General features: G+C 39.8%; 1 protein-coding gene across 13 annotated transcripts in view; it reads right to left on the reverse strand.

Moving 5' to 3' along the window:
* The window catches only part of LOC134761118 (uncharacterized), a 67,901-nt gene that overhangs the window by 18,183 nt on the left and 31,288 nt on the right, over positions 1 to 18,430 (reverse strand). For 6 of the 13 annotated variants that reach the window (XR_010139382.1, XR_010139379.1, XR_010139378.1 and 3 more), the window contains one exon: positions 5,384 to 5,431. The exons of 3 other annotated variants lie outside the window; for them this stretch is intronic. The gene's annotated coding sequence lies outside the window, so the exon portion shown is untranslated. Of the gene's footprint in view, positions 1 to 2,037; positions 2,495 to 5,383; positions 5,432 to 8,404; positions 8,507 to 18,430 lie in introns of those variants that run through there. 4 more of the 13 variants (XR_010139376.1, XR_010139375.1, XR_010139373.1 and 1 more) reach the window with 3 other exon arrangements.

Here is an 18,430-nt window from a genome sequence, read left to right on the forward strand (position 1 = left end):
GACACCCTTAGCAGCCCGGGGAGCACAGGCAACACCCTTTGGCTCTGGAGTCTCAGGCTCTTCATCGGCAAACTGAGCCCAGGGGGAAGGGGCTACTACGTAGGGTTGTCATGAGGATGAAACGAGACAGCATCTGGTGTAAAGTAGAAAACGCATAAAGGGCCAGGCGCGGTGGCTCACGCTGTAATCCCAGCACTTTCGGAGGCCCAGGTGTGTGGATCACCTGAGGTCAGGAGTTCAAGACCAGCCTGGCCAACCCCGTCTCCACTAAAAATAAAAAATTTTTGCCGCGCATAGTGGCGGCGCCTGTAATTCCAGCTACTCGGGCGGCTGAGGCAGGAGAATCGCTTGAACCTGGGAGGCAGAGGTTGCAGTGAGCCGATATGGCAGCACTGCACTCTAGCTTGGGTGACAGAGCAAGACTCTGTCTAAAAAAAAAAAAAGAAGAAGAAAAAAAAGAAAAGCCATAAAGACGTGCTTGAGAGAGAGGCCTGGGAAGACGGGGAAGGAGGCTGATGGAACCGGGAATGGCACTTGTGTTGGCCCGGGGTCATATCCCTTCATCTAAGGATCCTCGTGCCTCTAAAAAGCCACCCTGTGCTTCCTGTGGGTTTGCAAGGGCTGGCTTGGTGTATTCAGAATGTGGCTTATTGCATGAACGGACCCCGAGGGCCATGGCCCTAGAACAGGGGCTCGCTCCAGCCGACGGCTCTGCCTCACCGCTCCCTGCCTGTGAGTCCCGCCACGCCCTTGGTTTCTGGGCTCGGCCGTGGAGGCAGAGGCTGGCCTGGCAGAGGCTGGCCTGACAATGCTTGACACGTGAGTGATTTGTGTCTTCATTGCCAAGGACAAGAGGCAATGAGAGGACAAGAAGTGGTTGGCCTTTTGTATGCTCAACGGGTGGTTTTGCTACTGTATCTTTTCTCTGATTTGACGGTGCTGTTAAATGCTTAAAATATGCACATCGTGTAGCTCACAGAGCCACTTCTCTGAAGGCCAGGACAGAGACCTATAGGCTCTCTGTCCCCCTAGTTTCAACCTTTTACCTTAAATATACGTCTTTCTTTCTGCTAGGCTGAGTTCATGCCCCAGCATGTTCTGAGAAATTGAGTCAAAATAACTGAGTCTATTGGCACTTCATAGACAGTTTCTTCATAGACGGTTTTTTTGTTGTTGTTGCTGGTTTTTTGGGTTTGTTTGTTTGTTTTCTGAGACAGAGTTTCTCTCTGTCCCCCAGGCTGGAGTGCAGTGGCACGATCTCAGCTCACTGCAGCCTCTGCCTCCCGGGTTCAAGAGATTCTCCTGCCTCAGCCTCCTGAGTAGCTGGGATTGCAGATGCCCAACACCACAGTGGCTAATGTTTGTATTTTTAGTAGAGATGGGGCTTCACCATGTTGGCCAGGCTGGTCTTGAACTCCTGACCTCAAGTGATCCGCTCGCCTCGGCTCCCAAAGTGCTGGGGTTATAGGCGTGAGCTACTGCGCCCGGCCCTACCTCACAGAGGTTTAAATACCTTTTCACCCTTTTCCTGGAGACTCTGAAGAGGCCTCAGGAACTGGGCTTTTGTGTTGCACATGAGGCCCTGCAATGGCAGCCCTGCTCAGAGAAAGGGCACTGGCCTGAGTTGCCAGCAGCTCCACTCCCCGTGTATGTGTGTTTAGGGACCGCAGCAGACATCGACTCTCTGTAGAGATGCCGCCCCGCCCAGGTTGCAGTTTAGGTTCCAAAAGTCCGGTTGCCAGTGGATTTTGGGGGAATTTGGAATAAGAAACAGCCTAGACTTTGGAGTTGTTCATTCACTTGCAGAATTCCTACTCATGCCAGCTGCTCTGGACAGGAAGATGAACACGTCACAGTTCCTGCTTTTCAAAGCTCTCTAAGTTAAGTGACTTGTTTAAGGTCATAGAACCCATAAGTGAGGCAGCTGGGACTAGAACCCAGGTCTCCTGACCCACTGCAGCACACAGCCTTTCGGCAGTCTCCAAACCAGCCCAGCCCACCAATGGAGGGAAGAACAGAAGCATTCACACACCCTGCTGAGACCGCCATTCATTCATTCATTCATTCATTTGTTAATTAAACAACCATTTAGGAACTGCCTTAAGTTCCTGACATTGTTCTAGGACACAGAGTGAAACAGACGTGGCCCAGTCTCTTGGCACTAAAATCTTGGTGCAGACAGACATCAAATAATTACAGAAATGTTCTCAACTGCACATGTGGTAAATGCAGTGTGGAAAAGTACAGGGTGTGCTGAGAGCTGCATTTTGAATAGCCAGAGAGTACGGGAGCTGCATCTGACTGACAAGTCAGGAAGGCCCCTGCGAGGAACTGCTGTGTGGGGAGCTGAGGCCTGAGGCTGAGGACTGCCAGGTGGAGAAGGTGCCAGGCCTGAGCAGGCAGAGGCGGAGCTCACGGAGATGCAGGAAAGAGCTTGGCCCCTTGGAGGGCTTGAAACAGAAGGCAGATGTTAGATTGCGCAGGGCTTTGCAAGCTGTGGAATAGATTATGAATTTTATGTTATTTTATTTATTTATATTTTTGAGACAGAGTCTCACCGTGTCACCCAGGCTGAAGTGCAGTGGCGTGATCTCGGCTCACTGCAACCTCTGCCTCCAGGGTTCAAGAGATTATCATGCCTCAGCCTCCCGAGTAGCTGGGATTACAGGCACATGCCACCATGCTCTGCTGATTTTTGTATTTTTAGTAGAAATGGGGTTTTGCCATGTTGGTCAGGCTAGTCTCAAACTCCTGACCTCAAGTGATCTGCTTACCTTGGCCTTCCAAAGTGCTGGGATTACCAGTGTGAGCCACTGTGCCCGGCCCAGATTATGGATTTTGAGTAATTAAAATGACAGACAAGGCCGGGCATGGTGGCTCATGCCTGTCATCCCAGCACTCTGGGAAGCTGAAGTGGGCGGATCATTTGAGGCCAGGAGTTTGAGACCAGCCTGGCCAACATGGTGAAACCCTGTCTCTACAAAAAATATAAAATTAGCTAAGTGTGGTGTAGTGTGCCTATAGTCCTAGCTACTCGGGAGGCTGAGGCATGAGAATCGTTTGAACCCAGGAGGGTTGCAGTGAGCCGAGATCATACCACTGCATTCCAGCTTGGGCGACAAGAGCAAAACTCCATCTCAAAAAAAAAAAAAAAAGATTTTGAAAGAGGCCACAATATTGGATGCTATGGTAGATCCAACAGCGTGATGACTCATTGCATTAAATGACATGGAGGTCATGGTTCACCTTAGCAGGATTGCATATTGAAACGAAAGCAGTGAAACTCAGACAAAATAGGTCAAAAGTAAATGTTTGAGGATTTCATTCCCATTAACACCAATGTTTTATTACTAATGTGTCTAATGGAATGGAAGAACAAGTAGACATATTGTCACTAATATTATCAGCTTGTGTCATATATCACATTCCAAAATCATAGATATCTGGTAGGAAAGTATACATATTTTGATACTACAGATGAGAAATCTGAAGTTGAGATAAATTAATTAAATTTCCTGAATTTCTTTTTGGTTTTAGCTACTTACAAAGCTAGAATTTAAATACAGATCTATCTGGTTTTAAATAGTCTGCCTTCAATATGCCTTTTGACCTCTCTGTTAATTAAATGAAATTCTGAAACATTGCTGTAGTAGCAGAAGTTGATATTCTTAAGCAGAATAACTCACACATTTTTGTTATATATTATTATCCTTCCATTTCTTGTGTGTGTGTGTGTGTTTGTGTGTGCATGTTAAATACAGCCCCACTCCTCAATGCCGTCTTAAGAATTAAAGAATAACAAAATTCATATCATATACTTAGGAATAGAGTATGCAATAGGCCATGCATCACATAGAAAATAACTTACAGATAAAAATATTTACTAATAAGAAAAATAGCAGAAACCCTCCAAGCAGTTATGAGCAAGGGTGGTAAAATCAAAGTTTTAAAGGATTTAAATTTCACTTAGCCTGAGGTTCCATGGCTTGACTTATTGAGCAGGGATTATGACTTTATCACTGACATTTTTGTGATTATGTATTGAAGGTGGCAGTAGAAGCATGAAATCATTTCTGATGACCAGTCTAGAAATATCTATTTCTTAAATTCTCAATCCTTTATAAAATCCCATTTGACAGATGCTGCTTAAGTTGAGACACTATCTTTTCATAATAACTTTGATTTTTTAAAGGTACATAGATTATACAAATGTAGCAAGCTAAAGCTTTCTCTTTATACTTATAGAAGAGTAGTACTGAAAGAAAGGAAATATGCTTCAGATATAATCTTTAAAATCTTCAAAGGGAAATAATTTTAAATATTATTATAATTTAAATCATGGTTACACTACCATTTTTCGTAACTTGTATTTAAAAAACTATTTCATGGAATGGATTTGTTTTTTCATCTCAATACTGCAAAAACTGCTTATTTATGTTTTATCTGAGTTGTAGAGTGTGATTTTGGAAGGCATTTTAATGTAATCTTCAGGCTGTTTCTTAAATAGTTACGAAAGTTGGCATCTATCTTTATTGAGTTTATATTTCATGAATCACTGATTTATTATAAAATGGTCCAGTGCAAACCATCTCACAAATTTCATTGGTGCATTTCTAAATGGCATCATTTTGTGTTGTATTCTATAGCCTCTTCTTACAGAAAACATCATGTACTGTATTTGTCGGTGCCTACCCAATATAAATAAGCAAATTTATTGGTCCAAAATAGACTCTTGATGACTATTAATTACACCTGAATGTATCAAATATACTTATCACTTAATAGTACTGAAATTTGTGCTTCTATTTGGAAGACTGTAAGATAGCTATCAACAAAATTATAAAACAATTTAACATATGAAAATTAATAATAAGCCCTCCCACCATTTGAGAGACAATGTCTATACTTCTTTCTAAATGATTATAGTCTATTTTGCATTTGACTTGGGTTTTGTTGATGAAAAGAGCAAAATCTGTAAAATATTTAAAGAGATATATTCTGAGCCAAACATAAGTGACCATGGCATGAGGCAGAGTCTCTGAGAACATGGGCACAAGGTGGTTGGGTTGCAGCTTGGTTGTATATGTTTTGGGGAGACCTAAGACATCAATCAATACATGTGAGGTAGACATTGGTTTGGTCTGGGAAGGCGGGACAACTCGAAGTCAGGGTGGGTTGAGGAGGCTTAGAGGTCATCAGTGGATTCAAAGATTTTCTTACTGGCAATTGGTTGAACAAGTTATTATTTAAAACTTCAATCAATAGAAAGGAATTTCTGGGTTAAGATAAGGGGTCTTGAAGATCAAAGTTCTTATTATGTAGATGAAGTATCATAGGTGGCCACCCTTAGAGATAACAGATGGCAAATGTTTTCTATTCTCACCTTTTCAGGTGTTAGACTATCAGTCAGTCTCTTCAGGACTGGGAGGATCTGGAAGAGAAAAGATCTAGTTATGTTAAGAGATTCTTTACAAATGCAAATCTTCTCCCAATAAAAATGAAAATGGCTTTTCAGGGCCACTTCAAAATATGGCAAAGAAACATATTTTGGGGCTAAATATTTTGATTTCCTTCTTTATCTGTCACGTGATGTGATGCCAGAGTCAGCCTGGAAAGTAAGCCACTTTATATGGGGTTAGATAGAACCATCTGATGAGATTTTCTGACTTTTAGGGCGTGACTCCCCAGGCCCCTTAGATGGGAATTTGGGCAAGAGAGATAAAAGGTCAGAATTTAGTACTTGGATTTATAGTTTGCATATTAGTTATCTCATCTGATTCTCAAACAACTCTGGGACACAGGGAGATAGAAATGAATTCCTTTACAGATGAGGTAAAAGAGGTTTAGAAAGTTCATATTTAAATAAAGTTCATATTTAAATTTGCTTCGTGTGTGTGTGTGTGTGTGTGTGTATCTGTGTGTGTATGTATGTGGGTGTAATTATGCTTCTTAAAAGTTAGAATTAAGATTTGTAGGGAACAAGAGTGCTCTAGTCAGCATTTTTTAGGAGAAATAAAAACATAAGCAAAAGTTATTAGTAAGTTAGCTTTTGTTTTGTTTTGTTTTAGCATTACTATACAAAATATTTTTTCTTATTATGTTTTATGCAACTTTAGTGACTCTCAAAGTGTTGATGTTTTTCTCTAACCAGGTTTCTGCCACAAAATCAACTCGGGAAACTGAGTTCAGAAATATCTCAGTCCCGTGGAATTCTAAATACTAAGACTGGATGGGGGAAAATGGTGAAATGTTAGTCAAAGACGAACAAGTGAGACAAGTGAGACAAGATGAATAAACTCTGGGTATCTATTGTACAGCATAAAGACAATAGCTAATAATGTATTATATACATGAAAATTATTAACAGAGTAGATGTTCAATGTTCTCACCTCCAAAAATTTGTAAATATGTGAGGGGATGTATATGTTAATTATCTTGATTTAATTATTTCACAATGTGTACACATATCCAAACATCACATTTTACATACTAAATAGATATAATTTTTACTTGTCAATTATACCATAATAAAGCTAGGAAGAATAAAAAACAAAAATAAACTAAACCCCACATAAACTAAACTGGAGTAAAAATGAAGACTACAAATGAAAAGCAATATTGACTACTTGAAATTAATCTAATAGACAGCAGAGTCAGTTATTTTCTCAATTGTTGTTTGAACCTCCATAAACAGAAAAAGGCTTTACAGTAAGAAAATAAACTATGTTATGATCTACCAAACACTTTCTTCTTTTCTTATGAATGTCTTAAGTCCAAATATATTTACAGTGTTCTAAAAAAGAATTACTTCCTAAAGGTAAAAATGCTGATTGACAAATGTTATAATGACAGTATGTTTTAGTTTTGGAATTGCCTTAGAAATACTGCATAACTACAATAATTAATGTTTATATTTAAAAACATTTATTTCATAGACATGCACACTGAAATTTTAACATCCTCTTTAGAAAAAAGCGGTGCAACTATGACAAGTCTCTGGAAAAGGTATTTTAAAAAACAACAGTGTAGCATCATGTTTTATATGCTGCTTTGAAACATATCACTAGGGTCTCAACCTACTGATCAGTTTACATGAAACTTACTTCTGAAAAGCAGTGAAGATGACTAAATGCAACAATGCTCTCAATATTTTTAACTATCAATATTTTTAACTGTCAAGATTACATAAGAAACAACAAGGAAGCATTGGATATCTGTCCCTGAGTGTGTGAAGTAAAAATTTTTTAGCAGTGAAAACAAGATAATGTTATAGCTATATCATTAGTCATCATACAACCTTATCTACCACTGGTTATACATTATTTACAAGACACTAAATCAATGTTCACATGTAGCTAGGAAGTAAGTATAGATGTTTTACTTTTAAGAAGAGTGAGAATTAGTACATATATAAAAAGCAAATGTCATGAAATGGAGTAACACTTTATGAAAATGTTGGAAAAAATAGCATTTTTTCCCAAATATCTATTGGATCCAGACTCCATTTCAAGTATTAGTAAATAAAAGTTTAAAATTTCAATAGCAATTCTTAATGGAAACATATTTTTGACCAAAAAAAATGGCTAGAAAAAACAAGAGAGTAAAATATATTATTAATTTTGATATCTTAAAAATAGAGGAAAAATCTGCATAGCATACTCATCTACCCAAACAAAAAAAGGTAAAAGTAAAAATTTTTGAATTTTGATCAGATTGCCTGTCATAACTTTCTGCTGTTTTGATTTATCTCTTTAAAATGTTAAATGGGTAAAGATATGAGTTTTCCTAAGTCTTTAGAGAATTTTCATATTAGCCATAGAAACATTTCTCAAATGTGGAATTTTTCAGGCTATTCTTGATAGTCCCATTTGTGAAAATATGGGAAAACAATCAATCTCTCCTCTCAGTGTATGCATTAAAATAACCAATAGTTTTAGAGTAAAGGAAGGACAAAGATTTCAGTACAGGAATAAAACAGGAGGTAAATAAAAGAAAATTGTTTCCTAATTTCTAGCAAAAGAAATTATATGTATCTAAAAAGTGAGCTGGTGCTAAATCTTGTCTATATTGTAGGATTATCACCAAGAAAACTGAGGAAATATTTTCATAATTGATAAATAAACTATATAAATTTATTTGGAGATTTGGATATGTTTTTTAATGTCTCTTTATAGTTTAATTTTAGAAAATTTTCAGATGTCTCAAGACATACTAAATGAGATTATAGGCCAGGTGTGGTGGCTCACACATATAATCTCAGCACTTTGGAACACCAAGGTGGGTGGATCCCTGGAGCCCAAGACTTTGAGACCAGCATGGGCAAAATATTAAGACCCCCATCTCTACAAAATAAAAATTAAAAAATTAGCCTGGCATAGTGCCACACGCTTGTAGTTCCAGCTACCTGGGGGTGCTGAGGATCACTTGAGCCCAGGAGGTTGAAGCTGTAGTGGGCTTCGATTGTGCTACTGCACTCCAGCCTGGGTGACAGAGCAAGACCCTGTCTCTAAAAATAAATAAATAAATAAATAAATAAGATCATCTGAAATCATTTATTCTTGAATTATTACCGTACTTGGAATTATTCTAATGGTTTGTTTTGCCTGTGTGTTGACTGTGTATCTTCCAATCTTGCAAAACTCACTTATTAGTTCTGGAGGTATTCTGTAGATTCTTTTGGGTTTTCTACATATACAACCACGATGTATATAATAGAGTCTGTCTTATTTTTTGTTTTGCAATCTGAATTCTTAATTTATTTATTTTATTTTTTTTTGTAGTTAATGCATTTTATATGTCAAAATTCCTTAAATAGTAGATTTTAAGTATTCTCACCACAAAAAAATAGATGTGTTGGTGATGGATATCTTAATTAGCTTAAAGTAATTGTTCCACCAATGTGTACATATATCAAAACATCACATTGTATCCCATGAATATATACAATTATGATTTGTCAATTAAAAATAACTTTTAAAAATCTTTTAAAAATATTTCAGCATTATTTACTATAATAACAAAAAAACTGGGGTGGGGGATAATAGCCATTGATTAAGAGGGCTCGGGTTAAATAAACTCCAGTACATCCACACCGTACACTGTGTGAATTTGTTGTTTGTTTTAGATGAGATAAATGTTGATGATGAAATGTTAAATGAACAATTTAAAACAAGTATTAAGTTACCCCTATTTCAACACATTAAATAGCTAGTAAAGACCGTGTGGTATGGACAGAGGGAGATGATCTATAGAACAGAAAAGAGACCAAAACAAATGCACCCAGCTGGTTTTTGACAAGCATGCAAAAGCACCTCATGGGAGGAAAGGTAGCCTTTCCTTTCAAATGGGAGTAGGGCAATTGCACATCACAGGCACAGCAAACAAGCAGGCAAACCAAAACCCTTGACCTAAACACTGTCACCTTTAGAATCCTAAGCCCCCACCAAATGAATGGACCCCCTCTTGGCCAAGGGGACCTCAGGAAAATCTTAAACGTTTAGTTCTAGTCATGACAGGGTGGGAGGTCAAACATGCCTCATTATACCCCCTGCCTTTTGGGGTTTAGACCAGCATTAATGTTAACATAGAGATCAGAAGACTGACAGAACAGACTCTGTGGCAATAAAATACCAAATTATAAACAGGACCTAAGGCCATGCCAGGCAAGGGTTAAGTCACTAACCCTACGCCTAAAGAATAAACTGTGTTCTAAGGACCACAAGGCTTTTCTTTTTCTCTAGCAGCTAAACAACCACTGGCCTTGAGATAGACAAGATTAAAACAATTTCCAGCTCCACCACCCACTGACTTACTGAACCCCTGCTCTACCAGCCATAACTTCCTGATAAGACCACCAACCGTGGATTGTCTTTGGCTGGTTTACAGAGGCTGCACGCTTGTGTGCCTTCGTGCCCTGAAAAGACCTGTTGAAATATAGGACCTAACTGTAATACATTTAAATGTTAAGACTCCACCCCAAAGTGAACATGGGTCATATGCTACATGCATGTCTGTTCAATATGCATGTGTCAGGACCACCTTCATGAATACTCATAGCTCCTCCTATAACCTGTTGAATATGTATGTTTAGCCAACCTGCCCAGCATAAAGCTCCTACCCTAACCCCTCCTCCTTCAAAGTGCCTGTTTCTGGTCCCTTGGCTGAGCTGGCCACCTTGAAGGCTGTAATCCTTATGAGAAATAAAGTCTCCTCATGTTTCTAAATGGATAAATTGTGGGGGTTCTACCCTCACACCTCATGCAAACCTTAACTCCAAATGGATCACATATTTCAATGTAAAATGTAAAACTATAAAATTTTAGGAAAAAAATTCTTAGAGAAAATTGGGATCTAGGCTAAAAAAGGAGATTTTATACTTGACATCAAAAGCATGATTCATAAAGAGAGATGGATAAATTGGAAGTCATCAAAATTAAAACCCTAGGCTCTGTGAAAAGTTCTCTTCCCCCCCCCCGAGATGGAGTCTGGCTCTGTCACCCAGGCTGGAGTGCAGTGATGCAATCTCAGCTCAGTGCAACCTCCTCCTCCCGGGCTCAAGCGATTCTCCTGCCTCAGCCTCCAAGTAGCTGGGGACTACAGGTGCGCACCACCACTCCCAGCTAATTTTTGTATTTTTGGAATGGATGGGGTTTCACCATATTGGTCAGGCAGATTTTGAACTCCTGACCTCGTGATCTGCCTGCCTTGGCCTCCCAAAGTGCTGGGATTACAGGTGTGAGCCACCACACCCAGCTGAAAGGTCCTTTTAAGAGGAGGAAAACAAATTATAGATCAGAAGAATATATTTACAAACCATATATTCTACAGGAATGTGTAAAAAAAATTTCAAAATGCAATGGTATTTTTCTTCAAAATCCAATTACAAAATTGACGAAAGACCTGTTAAAGTAAGCCCCCTGTAGAAAGACAAAATGACTCCCAGGAGACTAACTGAGGTGCTCAAAGTTAAAATGGAACCAGGCAGCCATAGCTGGGTGACAGAGCCTTCATGTACTCTGTGTTCTCAGAAAGATGTTATAAAAGTATCACAAGACCTCCCTTCCACAACCAAACCAAACCAGTTCCTGTTGTCAGTGCCAAAATAACTGTAGCCTGAGCACCGTTTCCCTGGACCCCTGACAGCCATTTATAAGAAATTTCTTTTTTTTTTTTTTTTTTTTAAAGTATTTATTGATCATTCTTGGGTGTTTCTCAGAGAGGGGGATGTGGCAGGGTCCTAGGATAATAGTGGAGAGAAGGTGAGGAGATAAACACATGAACAAAGGTCTCTGGTTTTCCTAGGCAGAGGACCCTGCAGCCTTCTGCAGTGTTTGTGCCCCTGGGTACTTGAGATTAGGGAGTGGTGATGACTCTTAAAGAGGATGCTGCCTTCAAGCATCTGTTTAACAAAGCACATCTTGCACCGCCCTTAGTCCATTTAACCCTGAGTTGACGCAGCACATGTTTCAGAGAGCACGGGGCTGGGGGAAAGGCCATAGATCAACAGCATCCCAAGGCAGAAGAACTTCTCCTAGTCAGAACAAAATGGAGTCTCCTATGCCCACTTCTTTCTACACAGACGCAGCAACAATCTGATCTCTCCTTCCTTTCCCCACACTTCCCCCCCTTCTTTTCAACAAAACCGCCATCGACCTCATGGCCCACTCCTGATGGTCGCTGTCTCTTCGGAGATTTTGGGTAAACCTCCCAGATGGGGCAGCCGGGCAGAGGCTCTCCTCACCTCCCAGACGGGGTGGCCGGGCAGAGGCGCTCCTCACTTCCCAGACGGGGTGGCCTGGTAGAGGCGCTCCTCACTTCCCAGACAATGGGCCGCTGGGCAGAGGTGCTCCTCACCTCCCAGACGATGGGCCGCTGGGCAGAGGCACTCCTCACCTCCCAGACAGGGCGGCCGGGCAGAGGTGTTCCTCACTTCCCACACTGGGCGGCCAGGCAGAGGTGCTCCTCACCTCCCAGATGGGGTGGCCAGGCAGAGGTGCTCCTCACTTCCCAGATGGGGTGGCCAGGCAGAGGTGCTCCTCACCTCCCAGATGGGGTGGCCAGGCAGAGGTGCTCCTCACCTCCCAGATGGGGTGGCCAGGCAGAGGCGCTCCTCACCTCCCAGATGGGGTGGCCAGGCAGAGGTGCTCCTCACTTCCCAGATGGTGTGGCGGCTGGACAGAGGCGCTCCTCACTTCCGAGATGGGGCAGCCATCTTAATTTATTTTTATTACCTGACTGCACTGGTTAGAATTTTCAGTGACAGATCTGAAGCTGGAGAATTTAATGTCAGCGAAGGATAGTTTGATAATTTTGGAAAGAGGTTTGGCTTAAATTTTATTTTCAAGAAAACATTTCAAGAAAAGTTTCTGCCAACCAAGAGGCAGCAGAATTTTCAGATGCCATTAAGAAAATCCCTGAGAAGAGGGCAATCAGGCAGGAGAAGGAAATCAAGGGTATTCAATTAGGAAAAGAGGAAGTCAAATTGTCCCTGTTTGCAGATGACATGATAGTATATCTAGAAAACCCCATTGTCTCAGCCCAAAATCTCCTTAAGCTGATAAGCAACTTCAGCAAAGTCAAAGGATACAAAATCAATGTACAAAAATCACAAGCATTCTTATACATCAATAACAGACAAACAGAGAGCCAAATCATGAGTGAACTCCCATTCACAATTGCTTCAAAGAGAATAAAATACCTAGGAATCCAACTTACAAGGGATGTGAAGGACCTCTTCAAGGAGAACTACAAACCACTGCTCAAGGAAATAAAAGAGGATACAAACAAATGGAAGAACATTCCATGCTCATGGGTAGGAAGAATCAATATCATGAAAATGGCCATCCTTCCCAAGGTAGTTTACAGATTCAATGCCATCCCCATCAAGTTACCAATGACTTTCTTCACAGAATTGGAAAAAACCACTTTAAAGTTCATATGGAACCAAAAAAGAGCCCGCATCACCAAGTCAATCCTAAGCCAAAAGAACAAAGCTGGAGGCATCACGCTACCTGACTTCAAACTATACTACAAGGCTACAGTAACCAAAACAGCATGGTACTGGTATCAAAACAGAGATATAGATCAATGGAACAGAACAGAGCCATCAGAAGTAATGCCACATATCTACAAGTATCTGATCTTTGACAAACCTGACAAAAACAAGAAATGGGGAAAGGATTCCCTATTTAATAAATGGTGCTGGGAAAACTGGCTAGCCATATGTAGAAAGCTGAAACTGGATCCCTTCCTTAACACCTTATACAAAAATTAATTCAAGATGGATTAAAGACTTAAATGTTAGACCTAAAACCATAAAAACCCTAGAAGAAAACCTAGGCAATACCATTCAGGACATAGGCATGGGCAAGGACTTCATGTCTAAAACACCAAAAGCAACGGCAACAGAAGCCAAAATTGACAAATGGGATCTAATTAAACTAAAGAGCTTCTGCACAGCAAAGGAAACTACCATCAGAGTGAACAGGCAACCTACAAAATGGGAGAAAATTTTCACAACCTACTCATCTGACAAAAGGCTAATATCCAGAATCTACAATGAACTCCAACAAATTTACAAGAAAAAAACAAACAACCCCATCAAAAAGTGGGTGAAGGACTTGAACAGACACTTCTCAAAAGAAGACATTTATGCAGCCAAAAAACACATGAAAAAATGCTCACCATCACTGGCCATCAGAGAAATGCAAATCAAAACCACAATGAGATAACATCTCACACCAGTTAGAATGGCAATCATTAAAAAGTCAGGAAAGAACAGGTGCTGGAGAGGATGTGGAGAAATAGGAACACTTTTACACTGTTGGTGGGACTGTAAACTAGTTCAACCCTTGTGGAAGTCAGTGTGGTGATTCCTCAGGGATCTAGAACTAGAAATTCCATTCGACCCAGCCATCCCATTACTGGGTATATACCCAAAGGACTATAAATCATGCTGCTATAAAGACACATGCACACGTATATTTATTGCGGCATTATTCACAATAGCAAAGACTTGGAACCAACCCAAATGTCCAACAATGATAGACTGGATTAAGAAAATGCGGCACATATACACCATGGAATACTATGCAGCCATAAAAAATGATGAGTTCACGTCCTTTGTAGGGACATGGATGAAATTGGAAATCATCATTCTCAGTAAACTATCGCAAGAACAAAAAACCAAACACCGCATATTCTCACTCATAGGTGGGAATTGAACAATGAGAACACATGGACACAGGAAGGGGAACATCACACTTCGGGGACTGTTGTGGGGTGGGGTAGGGGGGAGGGATAGCATTGGGAGATATACCTAATGCTAGATGACGAGTTGGTGGGTGCAGCGCACCAGCATGGCACATGTATACATATGTAAATTACCTGCACGTTGCGCACATGTACCATAGAGTCTAAAGTATAATAATAATAATAAAAAAAAGAACATGATTTCAACACTGATATTGTAGTTCCAATTGATAACTCCTTTCTAAATAACAGAGGTGATTATATCAGGTTTGCAATTATGTACAAACATTTTATATGGAGAAACTTTGTCAAAGACTTATTTTATACCCTAGATATTTTCTTAAAATTATTTAAACTCAGATTTTTATAAATCAAATACTTCAAATATAAAAAAAAAGTAGAAAGAAAAACAAATAGACAAATAAATAAATAGCAGGAAAAAAAAAAAAAGAAAATCCCTGAGAAGAATGAATATCTGCCTGCATAGGTTATTAATGCAGACGTAAGTGACCTATTCCGGGGAAAAAAAAATTCTACAAAGGGTAGGTATTAGTAAGGAAGAGAAGTGAGGACCAGGATTTAAGGCAGAAAGGGATAGGCTAACTCTACTGCTTTGTTCAAATGCAATGAGGATTATGACTAGGACTACCCTTATCTATAAAGCTGCAAATTTCTGAGCGCTGAAAGAAAAAGTTAAATACCAGCTGCCAGTCTTTTGATTGTACAACAAGAAGGCCTCAACAACCAGAACACGTTTTCTGCATTGATGCCGCCGATGCTTTGTTCCTGAAGTCAGGATGTACCCTGCCAGTAAAGGACTGCCTTCTAAAGTTCTTTTCATATTGGACAATGCCCCTGGCCACCCAGAACCCCATGAGTTCAACACCAAAGTCAACAAAGTGGTCTACTTGCCCTCAAACACAATGTTTCTAATTCAGCCTCTAGATCAGAAGGTAATATAGAACTTTAAGGCTCATTACACATGATACTTTACAGTAAAGCCTTGTCAATCATATGGAAGAGAATCCTAATAGAGAGAATATGATGAAAATCCGGAGGGATTGCAACACTGAAGATGTCATCATTGTTATAGAAAGTCTACGAAAGACATGAAGCCCCAAACAATAAATTCCTGCTGGAGAAAGCTGTGTCCACATATTGTGCGTGAATTCACAGGATTTATGACAGAGTCAATCGAGGAAATAATGAAAGAGATTGTAAATGTGGCAAAAAACGACTGGGTTATAAGTTTCAATATATGAATCATGGAGAAATTTGAAAGCTATTAGACACCACAGCAGAGGAATTAACAAAAGATGACTTGATGGAGACAAGTACTTCCAAAACAGTGCCAGAAGTTCAAGAAGACATAGAGGAATCAGGGCCAGAAAACAAGTTGACATTAGACAATCTGGCAGAAGGCTTTGGATATTCTAGACTGCTTTTGATTTATTTTACAATATGGATTCTTCTATGATATGGGCACCAAAATTAAAGCAAATGGTAAAAAGATTGGTACTCTATAGAAACATATTTAGAGAAATGAAAAGGCAAAAAAATCAGACAGAATTTGCAATGTATTTTTGTAAAGTTATACCAAGTGTGCCTGCCTCTCCTGCCTCCCCTTCCACCTCCTCCACCTATTCCACTTCTGCCACCCCTGAGTCAACGAGACCAACCCCTCCTCTTCCTCCTCCTCTGCCTAGTCAATGTGAAGACTGTGAGGATGAAGACCTTTTGATGATCCACTTCCACTTAATGAATAGTAAATGTTTCATCTTCCCTGTGATTTTCTTAGTAACATTTTCTTTCTTCTAGCTTACTTTATTGTAAGAATACAGTATATGATACATTTAACACAAAAAAAGTTAATCAACTGTTTATGTTATTGGTAAAACTTCCAGTCAATAGTAGGCTACTCAGTAGTTACATTTTGGTATAGTCAAAAATCATAAGCAGATTTTTAACTTTGTGTGGGGTCAGTTTCTTTAGCCTCTGTCTTATTCAAAAGTCCACTGTATGCATATTTTTTTCTCTTCCTTTATTCTTAATGTTCAAGTTTCCTGCTGGTATCATGTCTATTCTGTATGAAGAACTTCCGTTAATTTTTTAAAATTTTTAATTTTTTTAAATTTTACTTTAAGTTCCGGGATACACGTGCTGAATGTGGTGGTTTGTTATATAGGTATCCATGTGCCATGGTGGTTTGCTGCATCTATCAACCCATCGTCTAGGCTTTAAGCCCCACATGCGTTAGGCATTTGTCCTAATGCTTTCCCTCCCCTTGACCTCACCCAGGACAGGCCCAGTGTGTGATGTTCCCCTCCCTGTGTCCATGTGTTCTCATTTTTCAGCTCCCACTTATGAGTGAGAACATGCGGTGTTTGGTTTTCTGTTCCTGTGTTAGTTTGCTGAGAATGACGGCTTCCAGCTTCATCCATGTCCCTGCAAAGGACATGAACTCATTCTTTTTTAAGGCTGTATAGTATTCCTTGGTGTATATGTGCCATATTTTCTTTATCCAGTCTATCAGTGATGGGCATTTGGGTTGATTCCAAGTCTTTGCTATAGTGCTGCAATAAACATACGTGTGCCTGTGTCTTTATAGTAGAATGATTTATAATCCTTTGTGTATATACCCAGTAATGGGATTGCTGAGTAATAATTCATTAAAACAAGTCTGCTCACTAAAGATTCTCTGAGTTTTCTTCCAGCAGAGAATGTTTTAATTACCCTTTACTCCTGAAAAATATTTTGTGCTGGATATAGAGTTATGGGTTGAGAGTTCTATTTTGTTTTTCTTTGAGTACTTTAAAATACTATGCTAATTCCTTCTGGCCTACATACTTTTAAATGATGAGTCCACAGAAATTCAAATAATTGGACCCCTACAGCGAATATGTCATTTTCCTTTGGCGGTCTTTAAAACTGTCTTATTGTTAAATTTTTGCCAGATTGATTGTGATGTGTCTGCATGTACAGTTTTGGGCCCCTTCAGCTTCTGGAGTATGTGAGATTATGCCTTGCCCAAACTTAGAAATATTTCCTCATACTTAACTTTTTTTCAGTCCTACATTGTTTTCCTCTCCTTCTGGGACTCTGAGACACAAATTTCACAGCATTTGCTATGGTTCCGTAGCTCATTTTTATTCAATATGTTTTGTCTGTGTTGTTAAATTGAATACTTTCTGTTGACTTCTCTTCAATCTGACTGACTCATTCCTCCTACTTTCTGTTACTGAGTTTATTTAATGAGTTATTTTTTATTTTAGTTGTATTTTTTCAGTTCTAAATTTTTTTCCTCTTTATACCTATTTTAATTACTTTTTCTATTTTGACATTTGTTTTCAGGACTGCTTGGGCAAACATTTTTGTAAAAAATTAAAGTCTGTGTAAGGTATTGCCAACATCTCTGTGTATTTGTGGGTATCCATTATCTTTTCCCATGCAAGTGGAGATTGTCATGGTTCTATTCTGAGGCTGTGATTCCAACGGCAATTCAGTTTTTAGGCTGTGCTGTTATCTCCCTTCCACCATGCATGCTACCCAGTGGTCAGCCTTACCTCTGTGTGGAGGTCTATCTGCTACCACAGTTTTCAGTGTCTATTGTATTCTAATTAGGGACATAGTCACACATGGGCAGCTTGTGTTGAGCCTAAGAATTCATAAACAGCCTTGCTTTCCCAAGATCTTCTCTCTGCTGTCTCCTAGCACTGTCTAGTTGGCTGGAGGCTAATGAAAAAGTTAAATATTCTAAAACCATCACTGCTTTTTTTTTTTTTTTTTTTTTTTTTGAGACAGAGTCTTGCTCTGTTGCCCAGGCTGGAGTGCAATGGCACGATGTCAGCTCACTGCAACCTTCACCTCCCAGGTTCAAGCAATTCTCCTGCCTCAGCCTCCCAAGTAGCTGGGATTACAGGCATCCACCACTATCCCCAGCTAATTTTTGTATTCTTAGTAGAGACGGGGTTTCACCATGTTGGCCAGGCTGGCTAAAACCATCACTTCTGTGATTGTCCTGTAATTTTTGAAGAAAAAACAAAGGAAGAAAAAGAATCAATGGGTTTGACCCCACTCTGAGAGCCACGGCTCCATCTCACAGAGGAAATTTCAACTCCTATGGCATTGCTGCCTCTACAGTTGGCTACTTTTGTTGCCATCTCACTCGCAGCTTAAGGTG

The sequence above is a fragment of the Pongo abelii genome, chromosome 2 (genome assembly GCF_028885655.2).
Source record: "Pongo abelii isolate AG06213 chromosome 2, NHGRI_mPonAbe1-v2.0_pri, whole genome shotgun sequence".
Lineage (NCBI taxonomy): Eukaryota > Metazoa > Chordata > Mammalia > Primates > Hominidae > Pongo > Pongo abelii.